This window comes from Coffea arabica, chromosome 3e (genome assembly GCF_036785885.1).
Source record: "Coffea arabica cultivar ET-39 chromosome 3e, Coffea Arabica ET-39 HiFi, whole genome shotgun sequence".
Lineage (NCBI taxonomy): Eukaryota > Viridiplantae > Streptophyta > Magnoliopsida > Gentianales > Rubiaceae > Coffea > Coffea arabica.
This window is the reverse complement of record NC_092315.1, coordinates 21,031,778-21,054,281: the sequence shown is the minus strand read 5'-3', so window position 1 is coordinate 21,054,281 and position 22,504 is coordinate 21,031,778. Positions and strand designations below refer to the sequence as shown.

Genomic DNA, 22,504 nt, shown 5'->3' with positions numbered 1-22,504 from the left:
ATGTTTCGAAAAACAATATTTAGGCTACTAGAAGTTTATTTTTTCTATACATCTCCATTTACGTAAGATATTTCACATAAATAATGAAGGATCTCCCATTTGAATACAATAAAAATAGTTTCAAAACCAAATTCCTTGTGGATAAAAAATCAATTTTTCTCAAGAAGAACAAATTTCAAGTTTCTAGCCTAGAATTTAAATTTTGAAATTCTTGCCAAAAGGCTTATATTAGTCTAATTTAAGTATATGGAAGAATTATTGACATTTTTTCTTTCAATTTTCTTAATATTTCAAATATCTATATTTTGGTGGTACTTAGTCTCTACATACTAATCAAACTTCGGGTTAGCTCATAAAAATTTCACTAGAATTCAGTGCTTATAACCTCATAATAATACATCTCTTTCATAACTAAGAGATTTCATAAATCAACTATTCTTCTTCGGTGACTTAACCGGATTGTATAAAGGTGTGGCCTTAGGCTCCTAGTTTGGAGTTGTCAAGATGCTAGAAGCTTTTGGACAATTGATGAGTAGGGGACATGCATATAAAATTAAACTCAATCCAGAGTCAAGTTTTACATTTATAAAATTCTAAATACCTCACACATGATTTTCTACAAGTATACAGGTCAAAATTAAGTATAGGGTATCCAGGGTCAAATCCACAAGGAAGAATGAATAAGTATTGGTGCTACTGAAGTTCCTCAATTATTTAAACGATTAACAAATTGAATGAAATAAAACTAAACTAAAATGTGCAAGAAAATAGCAAATGAAAACTTCTTAGGTCTTGATTCCTAACTACTCATGTAAATGTAATTTTTGGATCCGATATGGATGCGGAGTAAACAAAATTAGTTGAAGTGTTTATTTAAGGAGGGGACAGAAGACTTTGTACTATAAGCCACGGGCACGTCAGAATAGCTATTTACTAGTCTGCAGATTTCGCAGATCATATCATGATTTTTAGGATTTTCCCATTTTATCTATTTTAATTAGTTATTGTTTGACTTTAAACTAAATTGTTTATTTATTTACTTTTTAAATTAATAAAAATGCCAATATGTGTTAAGCCTTTAAGCTTAATGGGCCAATTATAGAGTCAAACTTGTTTGGTTATTAGTGTCCGATCCATAGGGATTAGTGTAGAAAGTTATTTCTTTTAAATAACGTTGTATGAAACATGGTTATTCAGTTGAGAGTTTATGACTTTGAGCATTTGAGGTTTCTCCTAAACTTGAGTGGATTCTCTTGCTTAATTCCAAATCTTGATTCACTTTGAGCGTGTTCTTGAGTGGATTGAGTGTCGTATTAATTTGGTATTCACCCAAATTGTGGCCGGCCTACCCAAATTCCATCCAAATTTTGTTCAAACCTGTCTCCTTACGAACTGGGGTTTTCCTATGGGATTGCGGATTCCTCTCATCCTAGGGGAATTCGTATCAGTTGATATTAGAGATTTGACTCAAAGTGAGGTCATATCCCTTTTAATTTATTGTTTTTCCTTTTAGTCATTTTTTTTAAAAAAATCATAAATTAGAGTTTATCTGCTTTTAGGGTTTTAAATCTTCTATTCATATTGTTCTTATCTGTTTCTCATTGTTTCTTGTGTTCTTCATTGTTTAGATTGTGTTAATTTTGTGGCTACCTTTTCTTGTTGATTCAAAAAGACAAGAGTACTGTAATGATTGCTGTAGCGTTATTGTTCTTGCATACTGTTCGTCGCACTATTTATCAAGAGTTACTACTCATCAATAAACAAAAAATTTCTATTTGATGCTTTGTTCGTGTGAATCCCAATCCTAGTCGAATCTTACAAACTTTGTGACTGCTTTTGTTTCTTTGGTAATCCTAATCATATTGATATTTCTTGTATTGGATTGTTTCCAAATCGAATTAGGAAACATGGGCTTATTTTCCAGCAATATTTAGACATCTAACTCCTAATCTAATTAGGAAATTGAAGTCTAAAATTTTCAGCATTAAATCACCTTCTTTTTTAGAAAATCTCTATCATTAGTTCTTGAAATTTTCATGTTGTATTGCTGTCCAAATTTTCAGATTTATTCTTTCACTTTCTAGGCCATAACTGAAGTGTTAATTGGTTAGTATATTCACTAAATCATTGGGGAACCATATCTTGAGTAAATTCAAAACGCCAATGCATTGAATGAATGTAAAACCATAAAAATGAGTGTAAATACGAGTGCTTGAGGGTATACACGTGAGGTTGAGCGTGTGAGGTATTATTTCTCACCTATCTTACAGGAAATCATGTCTAGCAAGGAAGATTCAGATTCCCATCCAGTTGACTCAAAGTTGATCGTGGAGATTGTGAAAGGAAAGTTGAGGCGATTAATGTGGACCAAAATGGAATCCATCCATGAACGCCTAGATCGGATTGAGATTTCCCAGGAGCAGCTATCCAAACGTGAGAATCACACTCCTAAGCGTGAAAAGCAAGATGTTGGAATTTAGAGGAGGAATACTCTGTGACTAAAGAAGAAGAATCCAAAGTTGAGCTTAGAATATAACCTAGGAGAAACTATCAAGATAATGATCCCGTAGTAAAGGGAGTGAAGTTTAAGATCCCTTCTCTTCAAAGGAAATTTGACCCCCATACTTACCTAGAATGGGAGTGTAAGATGGAGCTTGTTTTCAATTGCCATAATTACATTAAGATGCAGAAAGTTAAGTTGGTTGTGGTGGTGTTTTCATACTATGCAATCACTTGGTGGGACTAGCTAACTATCAGTGGAAGAAGGACGGGTGAGTGATCTATTAGTACTTGACAGGAGCTCAAAGCTTTGATGAGAAAGTGATTCATCCCTACTTACTACCACAGAGACCTCCATCAAAAGTTGCAAAATTTGGTATAGGGTGATCTAACTATTGAAGATTACCATAAAAAAAATAGAAAAGGCGAGGATGAGGGTAGACGTGATAGAGGATCCAGAGGCTACAATGACTAGATTCTTGAAGGGGTTGAATCCAAACATCGCAGATGTAGTTGAATTGCAGCACTACATGGAGTTAGAGGAGATGGTGCAAAAGACTATCAAAATTGAGAGATAGTTGAAGAGAAGGGGTGGCTATAAACCCAAGAACAAGGGATGTGTCAAGTGATGATACCTTCAAAACTTAAGGTGGAAACACCTAAAATCTCAAGCAACACTCCAGTTTCTATTATTTGGAGTCAGGATATCCAATGTTATAAGTGTCAGGGATGTGGTCACAAAGCTCTCAAGTGCCCAAACAAACGGGTTATGGCGATTAAATGGACAAATTGAATCTATAGAAAAGAAAGAGTTTGAAATAACGCCTTCTTTGATTGAAAATCAGTCTAATGATGAAGAATGTGCACTTGGAAAACTTTCCTTTATGACTACTTGAACTTAAATGCGCAAGTCAAGGCAGAAGTAGACCAGAGACAATGCATTAATATCTTCTATACTAGACGTTGTGTTAGGGATAAGGTGTGCAGCTTAATTGTTGATGGTGGGAGTTGTGCAAACTTTTGCGAGTACAATCTTGGTGGATAAGCTTGCACTACTAACAATTAATCATCCGAGCCCATATATCAGACACTGATTTACCAATGATGCAGGGATACGAGTTACAAAACAAGTTCTAGTGGCTGTCAGCATTGGGAAGTATGAGGATGATTTATTGTGTAACATAGTTCCTATGCAAGCAAGCCATATTCTACTTGGAAGACCTTGGCAGTTTGACAAGAGAGTTGATTATAGCAAACTTTCTAATAGCCGTTCTTTCAAATATAAGGATAGGAAAATTACACTTACTCCACTTACCCCCCCCCCCCAACAAGTGTATGAGGACCAGTTTTATTTGAAATGGTAATATGAAAAGGAGTTGGCAAGGAGAAAAAGAGAGAGTGAACGCAAGCTAAAGGAGAACAAATGTTGCGGAAAAAAAATCTAATTGTTTGTTGACTGGGTCATTATCGTAGGACTCAATATTTTCTGCTAGCCCATCAATTTATCCTCTATTTCATTCTTTTATGGCTACTTTGCAGGGATTTGAGCAAGGTGATCACAATTATTTTCAACAAGAAAAGGTCAAAATTTTGAGGACAAATCTTCTTAAAGAGAAAGGGAATGATATGGATGCAGAGGGAATAATTAGTTGAAGTGTTTGTTCAAGGAGGGGGTAGAAGACTTTGTACTATAAGTCGTTGGTACATCTTGTGACTGAACACAAAAACATTGTGACTAGAAGACTTGGGTCAGATAAGACGCGTGCACGTCTGAGTAGTTGTTTGCTAGTAAGGAGATTTTGCGGATCGTATCGTGATTTTTAGGATTTTTCCTATTTTACCGTTTTAATTAATTATTGTTTGGCTTTAAACTAACCTCTTTATTTATTTTTTTAATCAATAAAAAGGCCAATGTTGTGTTAAACCTTTGAGTTTAATGGGCCAATTATTGAGTCAAGTTTGTTTGGTTATTAGGGTCCAATCCTTAGGAATTAGTCTAGAAAGCTATCTCTTTTAAATAACGTTGTATGGAACATGGTTATTCAGTTGAAAGTTCATGACATTAAACCTTTGAGATTTTCCCTAAGTTTGAATGGATTCTCTTGCTTAATTCCAAATCTTGATTCACTTTGAGTGTGTTCTTGAGTGGATTGAGTGTTGTATCAATTTGGTATTCACCCAAATTGTGGTTGGCCTACCCAAATTCCATCCAAATTTTGTTCGAACCTGTCTCCTTACGAATTGGCATTTTCCTGTGGGATTGTGAATTTCTCTCATCCTAGGAGATTTCGTATCAGGACCTTGAACATTAATATCTCGGCTAGCTATGGCATAATTTTCTTATATATGTGAAACTTACTCTCATAGTGAATTAACTATACTTGTAGTTGAACCATACCTACTCTCACGGTTATGAAATTAATTACAAGCTTATTTCTTCTATAAAATTAGATGAAACAAAGCCACAAAAGGTACAAAAGTGCATCTCCGCTCTCGTGAGTATACTCTCTAAGATTAGCACTTTCTTGAACTAGTGTTAAATTCCAATTTTCATTAAAGAAACAACTCCTTTAAATAATCACAATTAATGGTATCAAGTTAATCATGATTGAAGGAGAAAAAGAGCTAAATAACTTGCAACACTTTAGTTATGGTGGCTATTTTAATTAGTTCAATAGTTTTAGAAATCATTTGTATTGTATGTCCATCTTTGACTTATTGGAAAACTATGGAAGTGTAGGAATAAAATTTTTTATTAAGGAGATCAAAATGAATATGTAATAGATTATCTTTAGTCTCAAATATCTTGTTTGATATGTCTTTAACTCATTCCATTCCCAAGATTTTGAGAAATGGCACTAAGGTTGTTTAAAAGGATCCAACAATAAATATGTTTAAACAAAAACAACAAAGATATCTTACTGTAATTTGGAATGCATCCCCTAATAATATGCTTAAAATGAAGGTTGATGGAGATTCTAAAGAAATTGGGGTCTTGTAACAGTTGGTGATATTCTTCGAGATCATCAGGATCGTGTTCTTCATGCATTTTAGTCCTTCTTTGGTTACAAATCAAATATGGAAGTTGAGGCAATGGCTTTATTAGAAGAAACTAGATTTTGTGTCTAACATCATATAAAGGATGTTATCTTTGAGATTAATTCAAAACTGCTTTGTTATCTTATGAATGATATTTATAGGATCCCTTAAAAGATTGATTGAATTATATAACAAATCAAATTCTCATTTACTTACTCTTTTAGAAAATATAATATCTCTATAGTGTTGATAATCATGTCGAGTATTTGATATTTGAACTCAACTCATATCTTTATTGAGGTAGGCTCAAGCTTGCTTGATTATGTGCATGAGCTTTAAATTGTGTTGGAGATCTACTTATCAAATCTAACTTCAAGCTCGAATTTGAAACACCTGTGTTGAGTTCGAACTCGACTCGTTTGTATGAGCTCGAGTGAGATTGAGTACAAAAACACTTGTACAAATACCTATGACCAGTTTTAGCAGTACTCAATATCTAGTAGTTAACATATTCTGCAGAATCTTGCAAAAAATGCATTTCAAACAAATGGAAAAATCACAATTCACAAACACTAACAAATTTAAACAATTTTAAGATCAATTAGCTCCAAACCTCCAAACTACATGTGAAAGTTTGAATGAAAACTAACTTCTTCTCTAATTCTTTAATTTTCAACAAGGTATCAAGGACCAAATCCGAATTCCAAGCATGAGTTAACTTCTTCAAGATTCTAGATTTTTGCATCAAATCAAAATTTCTTCAAAGTTTAGATTCAATATTCCATATTCAAGCACTAGCCACAAAGTCAACATTCATTCAGCTTTTCAAGAAGTTTGAGTTCACAAAATTCTCTAAAAAATTATACATAAAGAATTTTTAAATACAATAAAAACATCCAAATAAATAAACCAATGTTAGAAGGAGTATTACACTTACACAAGACTGGTTTTTTTTAGTCCATGAACATTGTGGATCTAGTTATTACCACAAGGTAGCATTTGTACTGTTTCAATCAAATATAGAAGCATGTTAATCATTAATATATTCATTATAAAGTTCTAAAGAATCTCTTTAATATCAGCAATGAATTTGGGAGCTATATCCATGCAATAAGTAACTGAAAAAGTATGAGTAGCAAGAATTATTTTGTTTCTCTAATCCAATATAGTATCCAGTGATAGCAATAGATTGCTTTCTCCTCAATATTTATTAAATTTTGCAGATATACTTATAGTCATAACCCTAATATGGTTAGAATTATCAAGATTTTTTTTATTAAAAGGCTCCTTAATCCTATAAAGCAATTGGATACTCAGATTCAGAAATCATCATAGTGATTTCACAAAAGATACCCAAAAATTCATATACTTCTACCATTTTTATCCACTCATATTCACTTGAAACATAATGAAATCCACGATCAATATCTTTATATCTTGGAAAGATATCCTTTGAACTCTAAAGTTGAAGCCGTTCTATTCAACCTTGTTGGACAATTTAAAATTAATTTTCCAGAGGATAACTAAAGCTCTTTTTTTTTTTTTTTAATTTTGGCAACTTGAATGAGTCAAGACTCTGAATTGTTCAATTATTTGATTCCCTCTCTAACAACAACAATCACATGACCAAGTTGTTTAAGATCATCCTACATTAAAAGATTAAGTACATGCACAACACGTAACATGAAAAATTTTTCCTTCAATACTCAACTCTTTTTTAGAGAAAAATCATCTCCAAATGTCCTAATGCATACACCATTATAAGAAGCATCATCTACAATTATACTATAAAAACTAGGTTGTCCATGATTTGGTGGTGCTTTTTGTTTGGCATGTGTTATATGGTAATAGAAAAAATGTGAAGTCATGATGTTAGTTGGTTTTTGTTGAAGTTTAATAATATTAGTATCAAATATTTATTAAATTGAAAAATATTTATTACTTAATTCTTCGGTACAATATGCTTATTAATAGAAATTACTCAGAAAAAAAGGACATTGAAGAGAAATAAAATAGAGGGAAAATGAAAATAATTGAAAAAAAAATCAAAGATGATGATATAGAACAAAAAAGATGGCATCATTGTTATACTATTGAAATGAAAAAATAGATAAACAATGGATAAAAATAGTAGCAATGAATGTGTCTAAAGAACACTAAAAATGAAGGAATCTTTTTAATTATTTCATAAACAAAAGAAGGAGAAAAAATTGAAATGCAAAGAAATCTAAATAGAAAGGGATTTGGAATGGAATTGGCAATAAAATATTTCACTGAATTTAAACAGGAAAAGGAAAAAATCTAAAATGCAGAGAAATATAGAGTAAATTATATAAAATGAATTTTTTAATCATGCGCTCTATATTCAACTGAAGGTCACAATATTCAATTGTAAATGATTTAATTTTTTTTGTGTGAAATTCAGAGGAATTTGGAGCATAATTAACACTAAAATTGTTTAACAAAATTGAAAGGAAAAAAGGAAAAAAATCAAAATTTAGAGAAAAATCTAAGAGATGAATGTTTTTTAATCATGTCAAGTTTATTCAATTGGAGTTCACCATGTCCAATACAAAAGATATCATTATTATTATACTATTAAAATTAAGTAATATACAAGTAATGTCAAGGAATAATAATAGTAGATTTGTTTAGAAAGTATTGAATAAGCGTTTAATCAAGAGATCCTTTATTTTTGTTTTAATGTAAATAGAATATATATGGAATAAACTTAAACATTATTTTTCTATTATTTAAAATCATTGAAACAGTTGGAGCTCAGCACATCTAACACAAAAAATATTAGCATAATTATTTTTTAGCAACAAAGAAATAAATAAATGGTGCATAAAAATAGTAATAGCTAATGTATCCAAAGAATATTAAATAAGTGTCCAACGAAGAAAGCTTCCATTTTTTCGTTAATATAGAGGAATTTGGAGCAAAATGTATCTTGGGTTTTTTTTATCAAATTATGTTCATTAATACCAAGCATCTTTCAATAATACAGAGAGATTTGGGACAAAATTTACCTGAAAATTTTCGGTACACTATGCTTATTAATACCCTTTATTTTTTTTTGGTCAAGAATGTAGATAAAATTTGTAGCAAATTTTTTGATTAGGGTTGTAGATGAAATTTGGAGCGGAACTCATACTAAAATGTTAATCTAAATTTATAAATATCTCTCAAAGAGAAAAAGCAAGCAAAATAATTTTTGTTAGAATCCATTTGAGACAAATTTGAAATAAACTATAGCAATGAATTCGTGCAAAAAGTGTTATATAAGTGGCTACTAAAGGGACTTTTATTTTTTCTGGTCAAGAATGTAGACAAAATTTGGAGCAGATTTTTTTGGTCAGGATTGTAGACGAAATTTGGAGTGGAACTCATACTAAAATATTAATCTGAATTAATAAATATCTCTTAAAGGGAAAAAACATGCAAAATCATTTTTTTCTTAGAATCCATTCGTTTGCCTATTATTTGTTTGAGAGTTTTCCTTTTTTTTGTGTTTTGGGTTGGTAAGAAAAATGTGAAATGGTTATATTATGTTAATGATGCTAAGGTTTCATAGAATTTGTGATACAGAAGCTTAAGTATGTGTATGAAAAGTTTGGGTGTGGATGAAATTTTATGGCTAGGTAGTATTAATATTGTGATCGTTAATTAATGTATATTGGTAACAGATACAAATAGTGAAAATATTCAATATTATTAAATTTTTAAAGGAAGAGGATCTTAGTTTTTACCATTGTTGTATAAAATGAAAATTTGCAGATGGTAAGTTAATAGCCTATCATTTATATGGATCATTGGAAAATTGATGGTGGTAAAAATGCATTTTATTAGATGAAAATATATATAGTGTTAATTATATTTAGTATTTTTACATCTAAGGATTGGAATAATTTAAGCACTACTGTGGATAGATTTTTACAAATTTGTCATCAAATATCTACATTTGATATTAGTTTTTGACCTAAGTGTGCTATTATAGTTATATATCCTAGTTTAATAGGATGATATTTGAGCTTTTTTTTTTCCATCCATAAGTGAAAATGTTATCTTCAATCTTGATATCTCAACTCTTGTGGTAGCAGTGGTTCACAATGATGCCATTCTTATTTGGTGAAATGTGTATGTGTCTTCAAGGTGTAACTCCTGCAATACCAAAGAGATTGGTGTTAGTTTTTTTTTTAATGCTGAAAAACTGCATACAAATTGAAGTATGAACATTACTAAATATTCCATGTCTGGCAGTCAGATCGTCAAGTAAAATGAAAACTTTGTAAGCAATCCTTCTCTTGGGGAGAAAATGCCTGTGATTTTTTATGGAAAAATAAAAAATAAGGAAGTTATTTGTAGCTGGATATTAGCTGAGAGGAGGAGCTCGGGTAAGTTACCATGTTCTTTTTCGATGTCGGCATGAATTGGAGTTATACTCTATCCATAAATTCGTAAAAAGTTGAGCAATCAAGAACAATAAAGATGGATGTGCACAAAAAAGCATTAAATAAGTGTCTAATCTTGGAATCATTTATTATAATATTTTTATGGGTTAAAAAAAAATTCTCAGTGGTATACTTAATACACAAAAAAGCCCCCGTGGTTTCAAAACATACAAAACGACATCTCATGTTTTGAACTAAATTATAAACTAACAGAATTCATTAAAGTTAACGAAAATGACGGTCTTGGCTGTTAAACTTACCGGGTTCTGTTAAGTTTACCGTTAAACTTACCGGATTCCGTTAAATTTAACGAATTCTGTTAGTTTATAATTTAGTTCAAACATGAGGTATCGTTTTGCATGTTTTGAAACCACAAGGGGCTTTTCTGTGTATTAGGTATACCACAGGGGTTTTTTTGTTTTTAACCCTATTTTTATTAATATATAAAGAGTAATTGAAAAAAAAATTGATGCCAAACCTCTTAGATGTTCGTTTATAGCTAATATCATGCTTTATTATTATTATTATTATTATTATTATTAGGGTAAAAAACCTCAGCGGCCACTAAACTATTGGTCAGATCATGTTTTGACCATCAAACTATTTTTAATCAATAATTGGTCACTAAACAACTTAATCAGTAAATTCGTGACCATTTAGTCGATAATTGCTCTTAATTTGTCAAATTAGCAGTTAATCTATGAGATAGGGTCGCATAGTTTTTGGATAAAATTACCCAGCACTTTGCCACGTGTACTGCTAATTTCACAGATTAAGAGCAATTATCGACTAAATGGTCACGAATTTACTGATTAAGTTGTTTAGTGGCCAATTACTGAAGAAAAATAGTTTGATGGCCAAAACATGATCTGACCAATAGTTTAGTGGCCGCTGAGATTTTTTGCCCTTATTATTATTATTATTATAAATCTATTGAACAAAATCTAAGTTAGCTATACCGGCTTAAAACGATCAAACGCGAGAGATGTAAAAGGAATTTTGAAGCAGGATTCATATTGGGCTTTTTTTATCGCACCATACCTATTCAAACACTAAACTAAATTTGAATAAAGAAGGAAACGAGGAAAATCACAGATGGAAACAAATTTGGAGCAAATTTTAATTTAGAATTTTTCACCAAACCATGTCTATATTTATTCCAGAATCTTTTATCAGACCACGTTTATATTAACATAGAATTATCTCAGACCATATTTATATTATTAATATATAAACTAATGTAGAGAAACAAACAACAAATAATAAATTGGAGTAGAGAGAAATTTGGAGTGGAATTGGCACTAAAATATTTCACTAAATTTAAACAATAAAAAAGAAAAATCTGAAATGTAAAGAAATCTAAATACAGAGGGATTTGGAGTGGAATTGGCACTAAAATATTTCACTAAATTTAAATGAAAAATTGAAAATATCTGAAATGCAGAGAAATGTGGCGTAAAATATATAAAATGATTTTTTAATGTTTTTGTAAGGAATAAAGAGGAATTTGAAGCATAATTGACACTAAAATGTTTAACTAATTCAAAGGAAAAAAGGAAAAAAATTTGAAATCTAAAGAAATCTGGAGTAAAATCTATGAGATAATTTCTATTAATCATGCCATGTCTATTCAATTGGAGCTCACCATATCCAATACAAAAGATATCTTTATTATTAAATTATTAAAATTAAGTAGTAAACAAATGATGTACACAAACAATAAGGGGAAACAGATACGTTTATTTATTAACAAAGAGCACAATACATTTATATATCAAATATACATTTATTTATTAATATTAAATATAATTAAACTATAATGTGTGTAAAATACTTCTACTTAATGTACTTTATTATCAATCAATATAACCTATTCATATTAAAATATCTCATTTTAATGTACTCTATTCTATTTTTTTTGGCTAATATGCACTAAAAATTTAGAACAGCTTTTTGGTTGGAGAATGCAAACCAAAGCCGAAAGCGAATTGATATGAACAACCAAATTGGTAATGTAGAAATTTATAAATATCGCTAAAAAAAAGGAAATAAGATAAATTTCCTCTCACAATCCGTTTCGGGCAAAAGCGAAATAAACCATAGCTAGGGGGCATTAAGAATGACTAGATGCACATGCAGTCACAAAAATGTTAACTGCACTTTGTATAGCACTCCAGCAGAAGAGGAAGATAAAAAAAATAATATCAAAATTGCACTCGAGATTGGGAGTAAATCATGATCCAACCGGTAGAACACCGGGAGGGACGACACTTCTACTGTTCCTCAACCTTCAGCGCTTTTAATAGGTAGGATTTTTAATATCAATATCCAATCAAAATCAATAAAATATCCTATCACAACTATATATTAAATTTTTTTACTGCATTTCCAAAAATTTGTAATTTTATTAATCCTGCCAGCACTCTTTAATATTGATTTCAACTTTCTTTTTCAAGTGTATAAGTAGTAATGCAATCTTTCTTGATAATTTACCGATTAATCTTTTTATAAAATACGGATGCATCTTTCATGAATTTGTTAAAAATAACATGTTCTACCATAGAAAAGGGATACTCATATACAAGAATCATATGAGATGTAAGCTCTCGTATCTTAGTGTGATCCTAGAAAAAGTTGGTTATAGAAGTAATACCATCTGATAGTCTTTCTATAAAGGACAAGACTTGATGCCTCTTTCTATTCTAGTCCCCAATGGCTAGCTTTCTTTATAAAGAGGAATCTAAGTGGTGCTTGTGCTAATATATAACTCTGGTTGTATTCTTGATAAACAATTCAATGTAATGATTGCATTGGAGTTTGAATGTTCTATTAGCAAATTTAACAGCTGTCATGCCATCCCATATGCTTGATTTCTTTTTCCTTTGCTTTTTCTCAAAAGTTCCTCTTTCTTCATCATCTGCTTTTTGCCCTCCTTCGTTGCCTTGATCTTCTATTATTTCTAACTTTTCTTTACTCATCTCATCTATATTTTCTTCATTGTCATGAAATTAATCCACAACTTTATTATTTTGCTCCATAATGGGATTTGAGGATGAACCTTGATCTGAATGAAATGAAGGACTATGCATAGCCTTTTTTTTAAGAAAAGAAAAATGGAATAGTTTCAACAACTTAAAGATAAACCTTATATAGCAAACTATAAGAACATGTATATAAAATTAAGAACAATGTATAGTAAGTTTAATTCAGACATGGTTCCACAAGTTCTGATTGATGCGTGAATTGGTTTTACAAATTTCATAAATTAATAATTTAGAAAGATAATAATTGAATATTGAAGTAGATGTGCAAAATGAGAAATACTCAATTGTATAAGATTGACTTTGTAGTTGCAAGTTCAAACCAAGTGTTAGCAATTAGTATGAAACAGACAGCATATATTTCGTATACATTCGTCAATGTAATTAATTGAAGTAAGATCTAAATTCTCTCTATTGTTTTTTTAATTAAATAATTAATAAACATGTAAGAGCCCGCCACACTTTTACCACAAAAGGTTTAAAAAATTTCTATTTTGAAATTGTCTATAATCAAATTTTGTGTATATGACAATTTATCTAGTAATGCAACCATTGAGACATCACAATTTAAGGTTCAACATTTGTATTTTGCATCGTAAGTATCTCATTGTACACTTTGGCCCAAAATTGATTAAACTACTGCTAAACATTCTTATTCAACATTATTTCATAAAAATAAATTGATAAAGACATTCTTGATAGGATAGAAATTACAAATTTATGTGATGCGCATGCAACATACATGCCATATATAACATGTGTTATGTAACAACTAAATAAGATAGATGTTCATTGAATTCTCCAATGTCCATTGAGTTTCTCAAAATATGAAAAGATAAAAAAATTTATATAGATAATCATTTAGTTCCATTGTAGTTATAAAGAATTAATCTTGTAATTGTTGATTTTGATCCCTGTCTTTTGATGTTTACAAAACAAATGGAGAGTACTAATATCTTTTCTAAGAAATCCTTTCAGCCTTGAAGCAATTTGATTCAAAGAACAAGAGCATTTGAAAGAATATAAAGGAAGACGAAAGTTGTCGAACGCTCACAAAAATAATACTGAATGTCCAATAAACTATGCAGATCATATCGGATGCAAACATCGGAAGTACCGGACGTCCGATAGAATCCTTCAAACTCTCTGTCTGTTATCGGACGCAACCATCGGAACTACCGGACGTCCGATACTCCCAACGGCTTGTTGATTTTTTAGTTACTTTCTATCCATTGAAAGCATTAATAAAACACTTTTTTGGTCTTATATAAATAGTGCACGGTCAGAAATTTCGAATAACTTTTGCACACTGAAAATTCGAAAGATCAATAGTAGTTTTAGTGAGAAAACACTCTCCAGGGAAGATTTGTAGTTTTGGTAGTGTGAAATTCATTGTAAACTTTTCATCTGTGAGTGAATAGTCAATAGTGTAGCTCTGTGAGGGTTGTCTTGAGGGATAGTAAAACTTCCTAGTTTGACCGAGTGGAGTTTGGGACAAAGAGGAAGTGAGCCTTCCTTTGTACACAAGATTGGTTGTATTTTATCCATTTCAAGAAGCTTGTTTGAATTGATCTTCAAGTTCAAGAGGAGATTGGTAGTTAATTGGTTTGCAATTCCTTTCTTCTTATTTACTTATTATTATCTTGTGATCTTTAAATTGCTTATATCTTCTACTTCTCTTAAGTGATTTTGTTCATTCATTAATTGATTCATTGTGTGATCACTTAGAAAAGAAGATAAATTTCATATTGAGCAAAAAGTGTCCATAATTTGATTAACTTTATAATCAACATAATTCACCCTTCTTAGATTGTCTTCGGGCCTAACAATTGGTATCAGAGTTTGGTCTCCTAAAGATTAAGCTCAAGCGGCTTAGGAGTAAAGATGACAACTAACAATGCCATATTTTTTGAAGGACAATATGTCACTAAACCACCTATGTTCAATAGCTCAAATTATGTGAGTTGGAAGGAAAGAATGATTATCTTGATAATCATGCAATCGATTGATATTAAGTTGTGGTTTATTGTTAATGAAGGTCTATATGATGCCTCTATAATAGATGAAAATACTCATAGACCTAGACCAAAAACCAGAAATGAATTGACTACAGATGATAGAGCTCACCACACCTTAAATACAAAAGTTATGAATGCGTTCTATAGTGTTTTAGAATCGAATGAATCTATTAGGGTCAAAAACTGTAAGTCAGCTAAGAAAATTTGGGACAAACTGAGAAAAATTCATGAAGGTGGTGAAAATGTTAAAGAACAAAAGAAGTTTATCTTGATTACTAAATATGAGTCGTTTAAGATGGAATCTCATGAAGATATTGATAAAATGTATTGTAGATTCAGTGATTTTATTAAGGATTTAGAATTTCTAGAAAAGGAATATTGCTTAGGAGAGAAAAACAGAAAAATCTTGAATACTTTGTCTAAAGATTGGGAGAGTAAGGTGACTGCTATTGAAGAGACTAAATATTTGAATTCTATGCCTATTGAATCTCTTATAAACTCTCTAATTTCTTATGAGTTGAAATTTAAGACCAAGGTACAAGAAGAAAAAGATGTAAAGGTAAAAAGGAGCATTGCTCTAAAAATATCTCAAGATGGAGATGACTCGGTTTCATTGGTTGGAGAAGATTTGGATGTTGATGACAATGATCTTGCTCTCCTCACAAAAAGTTTCAAGAGAATCCTCAACAAAAGGACATTCAGAAAAGGAGGACCTAGCAATTCGTTTTCCAATCAATTTAATAATGCAAGAAACAAAGGAAAGCAAGAGGCCAATAAAAAGTAAGGTGACAAATGCTATGAATGCGGCCAATTTGGACACTGCTTGAGTGACTGTCCAATGAAGAAGAAAGAAGGAAGAAAATCAAGATTCAACAATTTTCAATTCACATGAAATAAGTGCAACTCCGATGGTGAAATTGAAGAATAAGAAAAATCTGCTAAATTGACTTTCATGGCCATTGGAGATAATGAAATAACAACTTCTAACCATCAATTTGAAAGTGATGATTATCTTAAATCATTCATTGAAAAATTGCATGATTGTTTGAAAGAATCTTATGTTAGAAATAAGGAATTAAAACACAAAATTAGTTTTGTTCTTCAAAACAATGCACGTCTTTTTCAAGAAAATAAAAGGTTGAAAACTGAAAATGATTATTTGAAAAAAGATGAGAGTGATCTACAAAATGAGCTTGATAGAAAAATAAGATTTTATGAAATGTTCAAAGAGAAACAAGGTGATTTGAAAAGAAGAATGAACAATTTAAATGAATTTCTCCAACATAAAAAATAAAACTGTTTTCAAGAAAATGGATCAAAACCTCATCTTGACACTCATGAAAAGAAGTTAAACTTTGGTGCAAATGAATTTATTATTCATAAGAAAAGAGAAGTGAGATCTATTAAATCTTTTCATGCAAATAACTCTTTGGTTATATGTAGTTTTTGCTGTCAAAAAAGTCACATGAAAAGTGATTGTTATGTGAGGAAGAACATGAGAAGAGGCATAAAATACATGTGGATAGTTAGAAATGATACTAACTCTTAAGAATCCAAAGCTCTTGATTGAGAATGGTCTTAAAAAATGGATAATTTTTTTGTTGAGAACGATTTTAAAAGGGGTATTGTGGATACCACTCTTTTCACTAAACAAAGTTTCAATGATCTTCTACTTGTACATATATATGTTGATAAAATTATTTTTGGTGCTACTAATGAGTGTTTGTGCAAGGACTTTTTCACTATTATGCAAAATGAGTTTGAGATAAGTATAATGGGAGACTTGAATTTCTTCTTTGGGCTCCAAGTGATTCAAATTTAACAAGGTACATTCATCAATCAAGCTAAGTATATAAAAGAACTTATCAAAAGATTTGGAATGGAGGATTCAAAGCAAGTTGGAATGCCTATGTGTGCATTCATCAAACTTGACGAAGATGAAGAAGGTACGAAAATTGATGAGAAGAAATATAGAGGTATGATTGCTTCAAATATTTTGTAATACTTTTGATATTTCTGATGTTCTGAACTAAGTTTCATTTGATGGTTTTTGAATGACTAATGAATGTTGGTTGATATGAATGTTGGTCTCATTGATGTTCATTGTTACTTTTGGTATTTTCTGATGTTATTTGTCTGTTATTGACTGATGATGGTTGCCACTACTATCATTTTTTATGGCAATTACTCTCTACTATTATGATAACAAAAAGGAGAAGAAATTACTAAATGGATGCTGGTTTGGGATGCTATGAGTAAGGGGAGTTCATTTGATAATATTATATGTTAGTATTTAATGGTTTTGGATATTATGAGTAAGGGGGAGTATCTACTCATTTTCCTTCCTTCAATCCATTGTTTTGTCATCATAAAAATGGGGGAGAATGTTGATATTGATCCATGTCTTTTGATGTTTACAAAATAAATGAATAGTACTAATATCTTTTCTAAAAAATCCTTTCAGTCTTGAAGCAATTTGATTCAAAGAATAACAGCATTTTGAAAGAAGATAAAGGAAGACGAAAGCTGTCAGATGCTCACAAAAATAATACCAGACGTCCGATAAACTTTGCAAATCATATTGGACGCAAGCATCGGAAGTACCGGACGTCCGATAAAATCCTTCAAACTCTCTGTCTACTATCGGACGCAAGCATTGAAAGTACCAGACGTCCGATAGAATCCTTCAAACTCTCGGTTTACCATCGGACGCAAGTATCGGAAGTACCAGACGTCCGATATTCCCAATGGCTAGTTAATTCCTTAGCTACTTTCTATCCGTTGGAAGCATTAATGAAGCACTTTCTTGGTCTTATATAAATAGTGCATGGTCAGAAATTTCGAATAACTTTTGCACACTGAAAATACAAAAGATCAAGAGTAGTTTTAGTAAGAAAACACTCTCCAAGGAAGATTTGTAGTTTTGGTGGTGTGAAGCTTATTGTAAACTTTTCATTTGTGAGTGAATATTTCAATAGTGTAGCTCTATGAGGGTTGTCCTGAGGGATAGTAAAACTTCCTAACATGACCGAGTGGAGTTTGGGGCAAAGAGAAAGTGAGCCTTCCTTTGTACATAAGATTGGTTGTATTTCATCAATTTGAAGAAGTTTGTTTGAATTAATCTTCAAGTTCAAGAGGAGCTTGGTAGTCAATTGGTTTGCAATTGCTTTCTACATATTTACTTATTGTTATCTTGTGATTTTTAAATTGTTTATATCTTCTATTGCTCTCAAGTGATTTTGTTCATTGATTGATTGATTTATTGTGTGATTACTTAGAAAAGAAGGTAAATTTCATATTGAGCAAAAAGTGCCCATAACTTGATTAGTTTTATATTCAACCTAATTCACCCCCCTTTTAGATTGTCTTCGGGCCTAATAGTAATTTTTCTTATAATTATAGGATAACTTTTTGTTTCCTTATATTTAGTTCCTCTATAAATAGAGGTCATCCAATATCTTTTGTAAGTTTTTAATCATTTGAATTAATAAAAAGAATAATTCTTTATTTTGTCTACTTTTCTCTTGTCTACATTTTTCTACTTTACTCTATTCTATATTTTGTTATTTCATTAGTATTAGTTTTACAAACGTTTTCAGCACAAAACTCTACCGTTAGAGAAATCAAATAGAAGTTCAAATCTTGGATCAATTATTGGGCAGTATTTATACTTTTGGATGAACTCTTGTATTGATATTTCTCTTTTCAATTTATTTTACTTTTATTATGTTAACCTTACAAAATAAGAATTTGTATATCTTGACATTTTTGAAAAGAATTACGTATCATGAAAACTAGATGTGGAGATTTACTTTGAGGCAATGGGTCCTGAAAACACTATTATTGAAATTATAATGCATCAAACCAAAACCTTGCCAAAGTTTTGACATTCCTTCGTCATCATCTATATGACAGATTCAAAATAGAATATCTTATGATAAAAAATCCACTTGACATTTAGAATGATTTGAAAGAAAGGTACAACCATCTTCAAGTGGTTGTACTCCCAAAACTTCGATATAATTGATATCACCTATGATTACATCTTTCAAATCTGTTAATGAATACAATTCAACCATGTCTATAATTACTTCTTAATTAAGTTTTTGTGGTGAAAATATAACTGATGTGTATATATTACAAAAAAAAACATTCACTACTTTTCATGTTTCCAATATACTCTTGCAGCAACAATATCACGAGAAAGGTTTTAAGAAATATTTTAAACTTATTGCATGTATTTTCTTAGTTGAACAAAATAATGAATTATTATTAAAAAATCAAGAGTTCCGGCCAACTGGTGCTAGTCCATTCTTTGAAATGAATGTGACTCAATTTCAAAATTCTAGTCTTCACCGTGGTTGAGGACATGGTTGTAGTCATGGATAGGGCTGCAAACGAATCGAACCGCTCGCGAGCGGCTCGAGTCGAAATCGAGCTCAAAATATTAAGCTCGTTAGCTAGCGAGCCGGCTCGCGAGCTCGAGTATATATATAATATTTTTTATTTTTTTTATTTTAAGTATATATATATATTTTTTAAATTTTTAAGTATATATATTTTTTAATTTTTTTATTTTAATAGTAAAATTACATATATATATCTTTAATATTTTTATTATTTATTAAAAAATATATTATTTTATTTATTTTTTAAAAAATAAAATAATTATTTTTTTAAATTTTTTTCGAGCTCGAAAATTGCCGGCTCGTCGAGCTCGAGTTTGGTAAAATTTAGTCGAAACTCGGCTCGATTAGCCCAAAACTCGACTCGACTCGACTCGTTTGCAACCCTAGTCATGAACGCACTCATGGAAAATATGTACCTTATAATCATAGTCATCATAACTATAGCATGAAATAAAATAACTCTCAAAAGTGGGACAATAATAATAAGAAAGATGAAAAAAAATTTATGAGAATGAGTACTATCGATGTGATATAGAAGGTCAATAATCTCATACTTGTCGTATAGCAGAACATCTTATTGAATTTTATCAAATATCATTAAAAAAAAGAAAGACAAAGGTGTCGCGATAAAATTTGTTGATCAAAAAAATGTTTATGATACCTTGACATAACGGATTTCTTTGAGCATCCTGAAGGTGCAAAACAATCATATGACAAATGCACGATATTTATTTAGAACTTTATTAATTTGTTATTTTTGTACCTTTTATGCAATTTTTTTTAAGTTATCTAATTCATGGACCTTATTAATGCTTATTTTATTTATTATTTTCTTTGTTATTTCTTTCTAAAAAAAGTGGATGCCAAATATTTAGAGTTAAAAAATGGTGATGACAATGTTTCATTGATAGTGTTATTATGCACACTACAATTAAAAATAAAGAGTATTTTTCTCATTTAGAAATGGGAGAAATAAATGTTAATACAATAAGTGATAGTGCGAAATTGATTCAATTTCATGCTCAGCAGGTCATTTTTTCAATTAACAATTTTGTTTAGCAGCTCAGTTTAGCTAGTATATTAAAGGCGGAACATTTTAAGGGCGACTATGATCATCAATGAGCAAGGATGGCGCCTAGAACGACAAAATTGTTTAGGGTTCTGTGACGACCCCACCTCTCCTTAGGGCGAAACCTAGGGTTTCGGCGAGTTGCCTGTCTAATTCTTGTTAGGGTTCACTACGAGCCAAATTTATAATTTAGAACTATCCAACCAATAAATTACTAATATATAGAAGAAGTCACTTCCTTCAAAATGTCATTCATTAACTACACCATAATATTCCAAAAATACATCAAGCGTCCCAAATTACAACTATCAGAAGATCATTTAAATCATTTACATCCATAGTTAGGCCAAAATATAGTCAAGGTCAGCGTTTTCAAAAATCTCTCCACTTCAAAATCTTGCTAAGAAAATCAAATTTAAAGGGATGAGCTAACGCTCAGTGAGGTCAAGAAAAACAGGCAAGCAACAAGGACAACTAGTATTAATAAGGTGTAAATCAAGAAAGGCAGCAATGATATTGGTGTAATATTCACAAGAGAAACAAAAACACTATCAATAAAGGATACAGAAGCTCTCAGGAGTTAAATCCACAATTCATGCTAAACCGGTTCCTTTGAATCCCGATTTCCTAATGTTGACATTCCGTCAACCAAGCAAGTAACAAGTTCGTAAAACCTCACTTTTTACCAATTTTCGTCCACCGTTACACCCCCTGCCGTGCCGGAACTCCAAACAGAAATAACGGTGATAAAACTCGAGTATACCCAATCAAGAACAAGTGTGGTTGATGAGATGACTCTCCAATCGATTTTATCAAGATAGAAGTACTAAGACGGGATGAGAGGCATATATGCTGCCGCTTAGCATTTATAATATCCAAGTAAGAACAAGTGTGATCGATGAGATAACTCTCCAATCGACTTCACCAAGATAAAGGTATTGAAACGGGATGAGAGGCACCTCCCACTCGAATTAAGTTTGGTACATATTGCCGTTCAGTACTTACAAGTCAAGCATAAATACAAATACAAGTACATGTCACATAAGTTCAAGCAAGTACAAGAGTATTCAAGAAAATGAGGATGAGTGTGATGAAATACATTCTCGCCTCATCATGTTCAATATTCAACACATAACATGTGGTATCATTCAAATCAAGATATCAAGAAACATGCACTTGATACTCACCACAACCAAAAGCAAACGAGCAAGCAAGTCCTTTACGGTTCCGCGTCGGGATTCCCTTCGAAATCTTCTTGGACACATGAAGCAATTTCAACCAACAATCACTAAATTCCTTCCTTTAGAAATTTACCTTAGAAACTGCTTCTACTTTGACTGGATCCACCTTAATTCCTTCCTTGGAGATTATATGACCTAGAAAATTTACTTCATTTAACCAGAACTCACATTTGTTGAATTTAGCGTATAGTTGATATTCTCTTAAGGATTGCAAGACAATCTTCAAATGTTTCTCATGAATTTTCAAAGTTTTAGAGTATACCAATATATCATCAATGAATACCACCATAAATTGATCTAGATAAGGTTTAAAGATTTGGTGCATTAAGTACATGAAAGCTGCAGGAGTATAAGTTAACCCAAACAGCGTCACGGCAAATTCAAAGTGCTCATATCTTAAATTAAAGGCAGTTTTAGGTGCATCCTTTTTCAAATTCTCAATTGATAATAACCCTGTCTGAAATTCAATTTTGAAAATACTACCGTCCTTTACAATTGATCGAACAATTCATCAATGTAGAGAAAAGAGTACTTGTTTTTAACAGTGACATCATTAAAATCTCGGTAATCTATACACAATCTCAAGTTCTAGTCCTTTTTCTTAACAAATAACACTGGAACTCTCCACGGAGAATCACTTTCTCTAATAAAGACTCACTCTAGTAAATCCTGCAATTGCAACTTCAACTCTTTCAACTTAAGTAGAGCCATTCTATAAGGTGTTTTAGAGATAG

At 31.1% G+C, this 22,504-nt stretch overlaps 1 long non-coding RNA gene across 1 annotated transcript; it reads left to right on the top strand.

The window, feature by feature from the left end:
- The first annotated feature begins 370 nt into the window (after positions 1-370).
- Positions 371-4,585, top strand: LOC140038238 (uncharacterized). Its single transcript, XR_011842051.1, has 2 exons — positions 371-1,472; positions 4,039-4,585. It is a non-coding gene; the product is annotated as an uncharacterized lncRNA (long non-coding RNA).
- Positions 4,586-22,504: the final 17,919 nt, after the last annotated feature.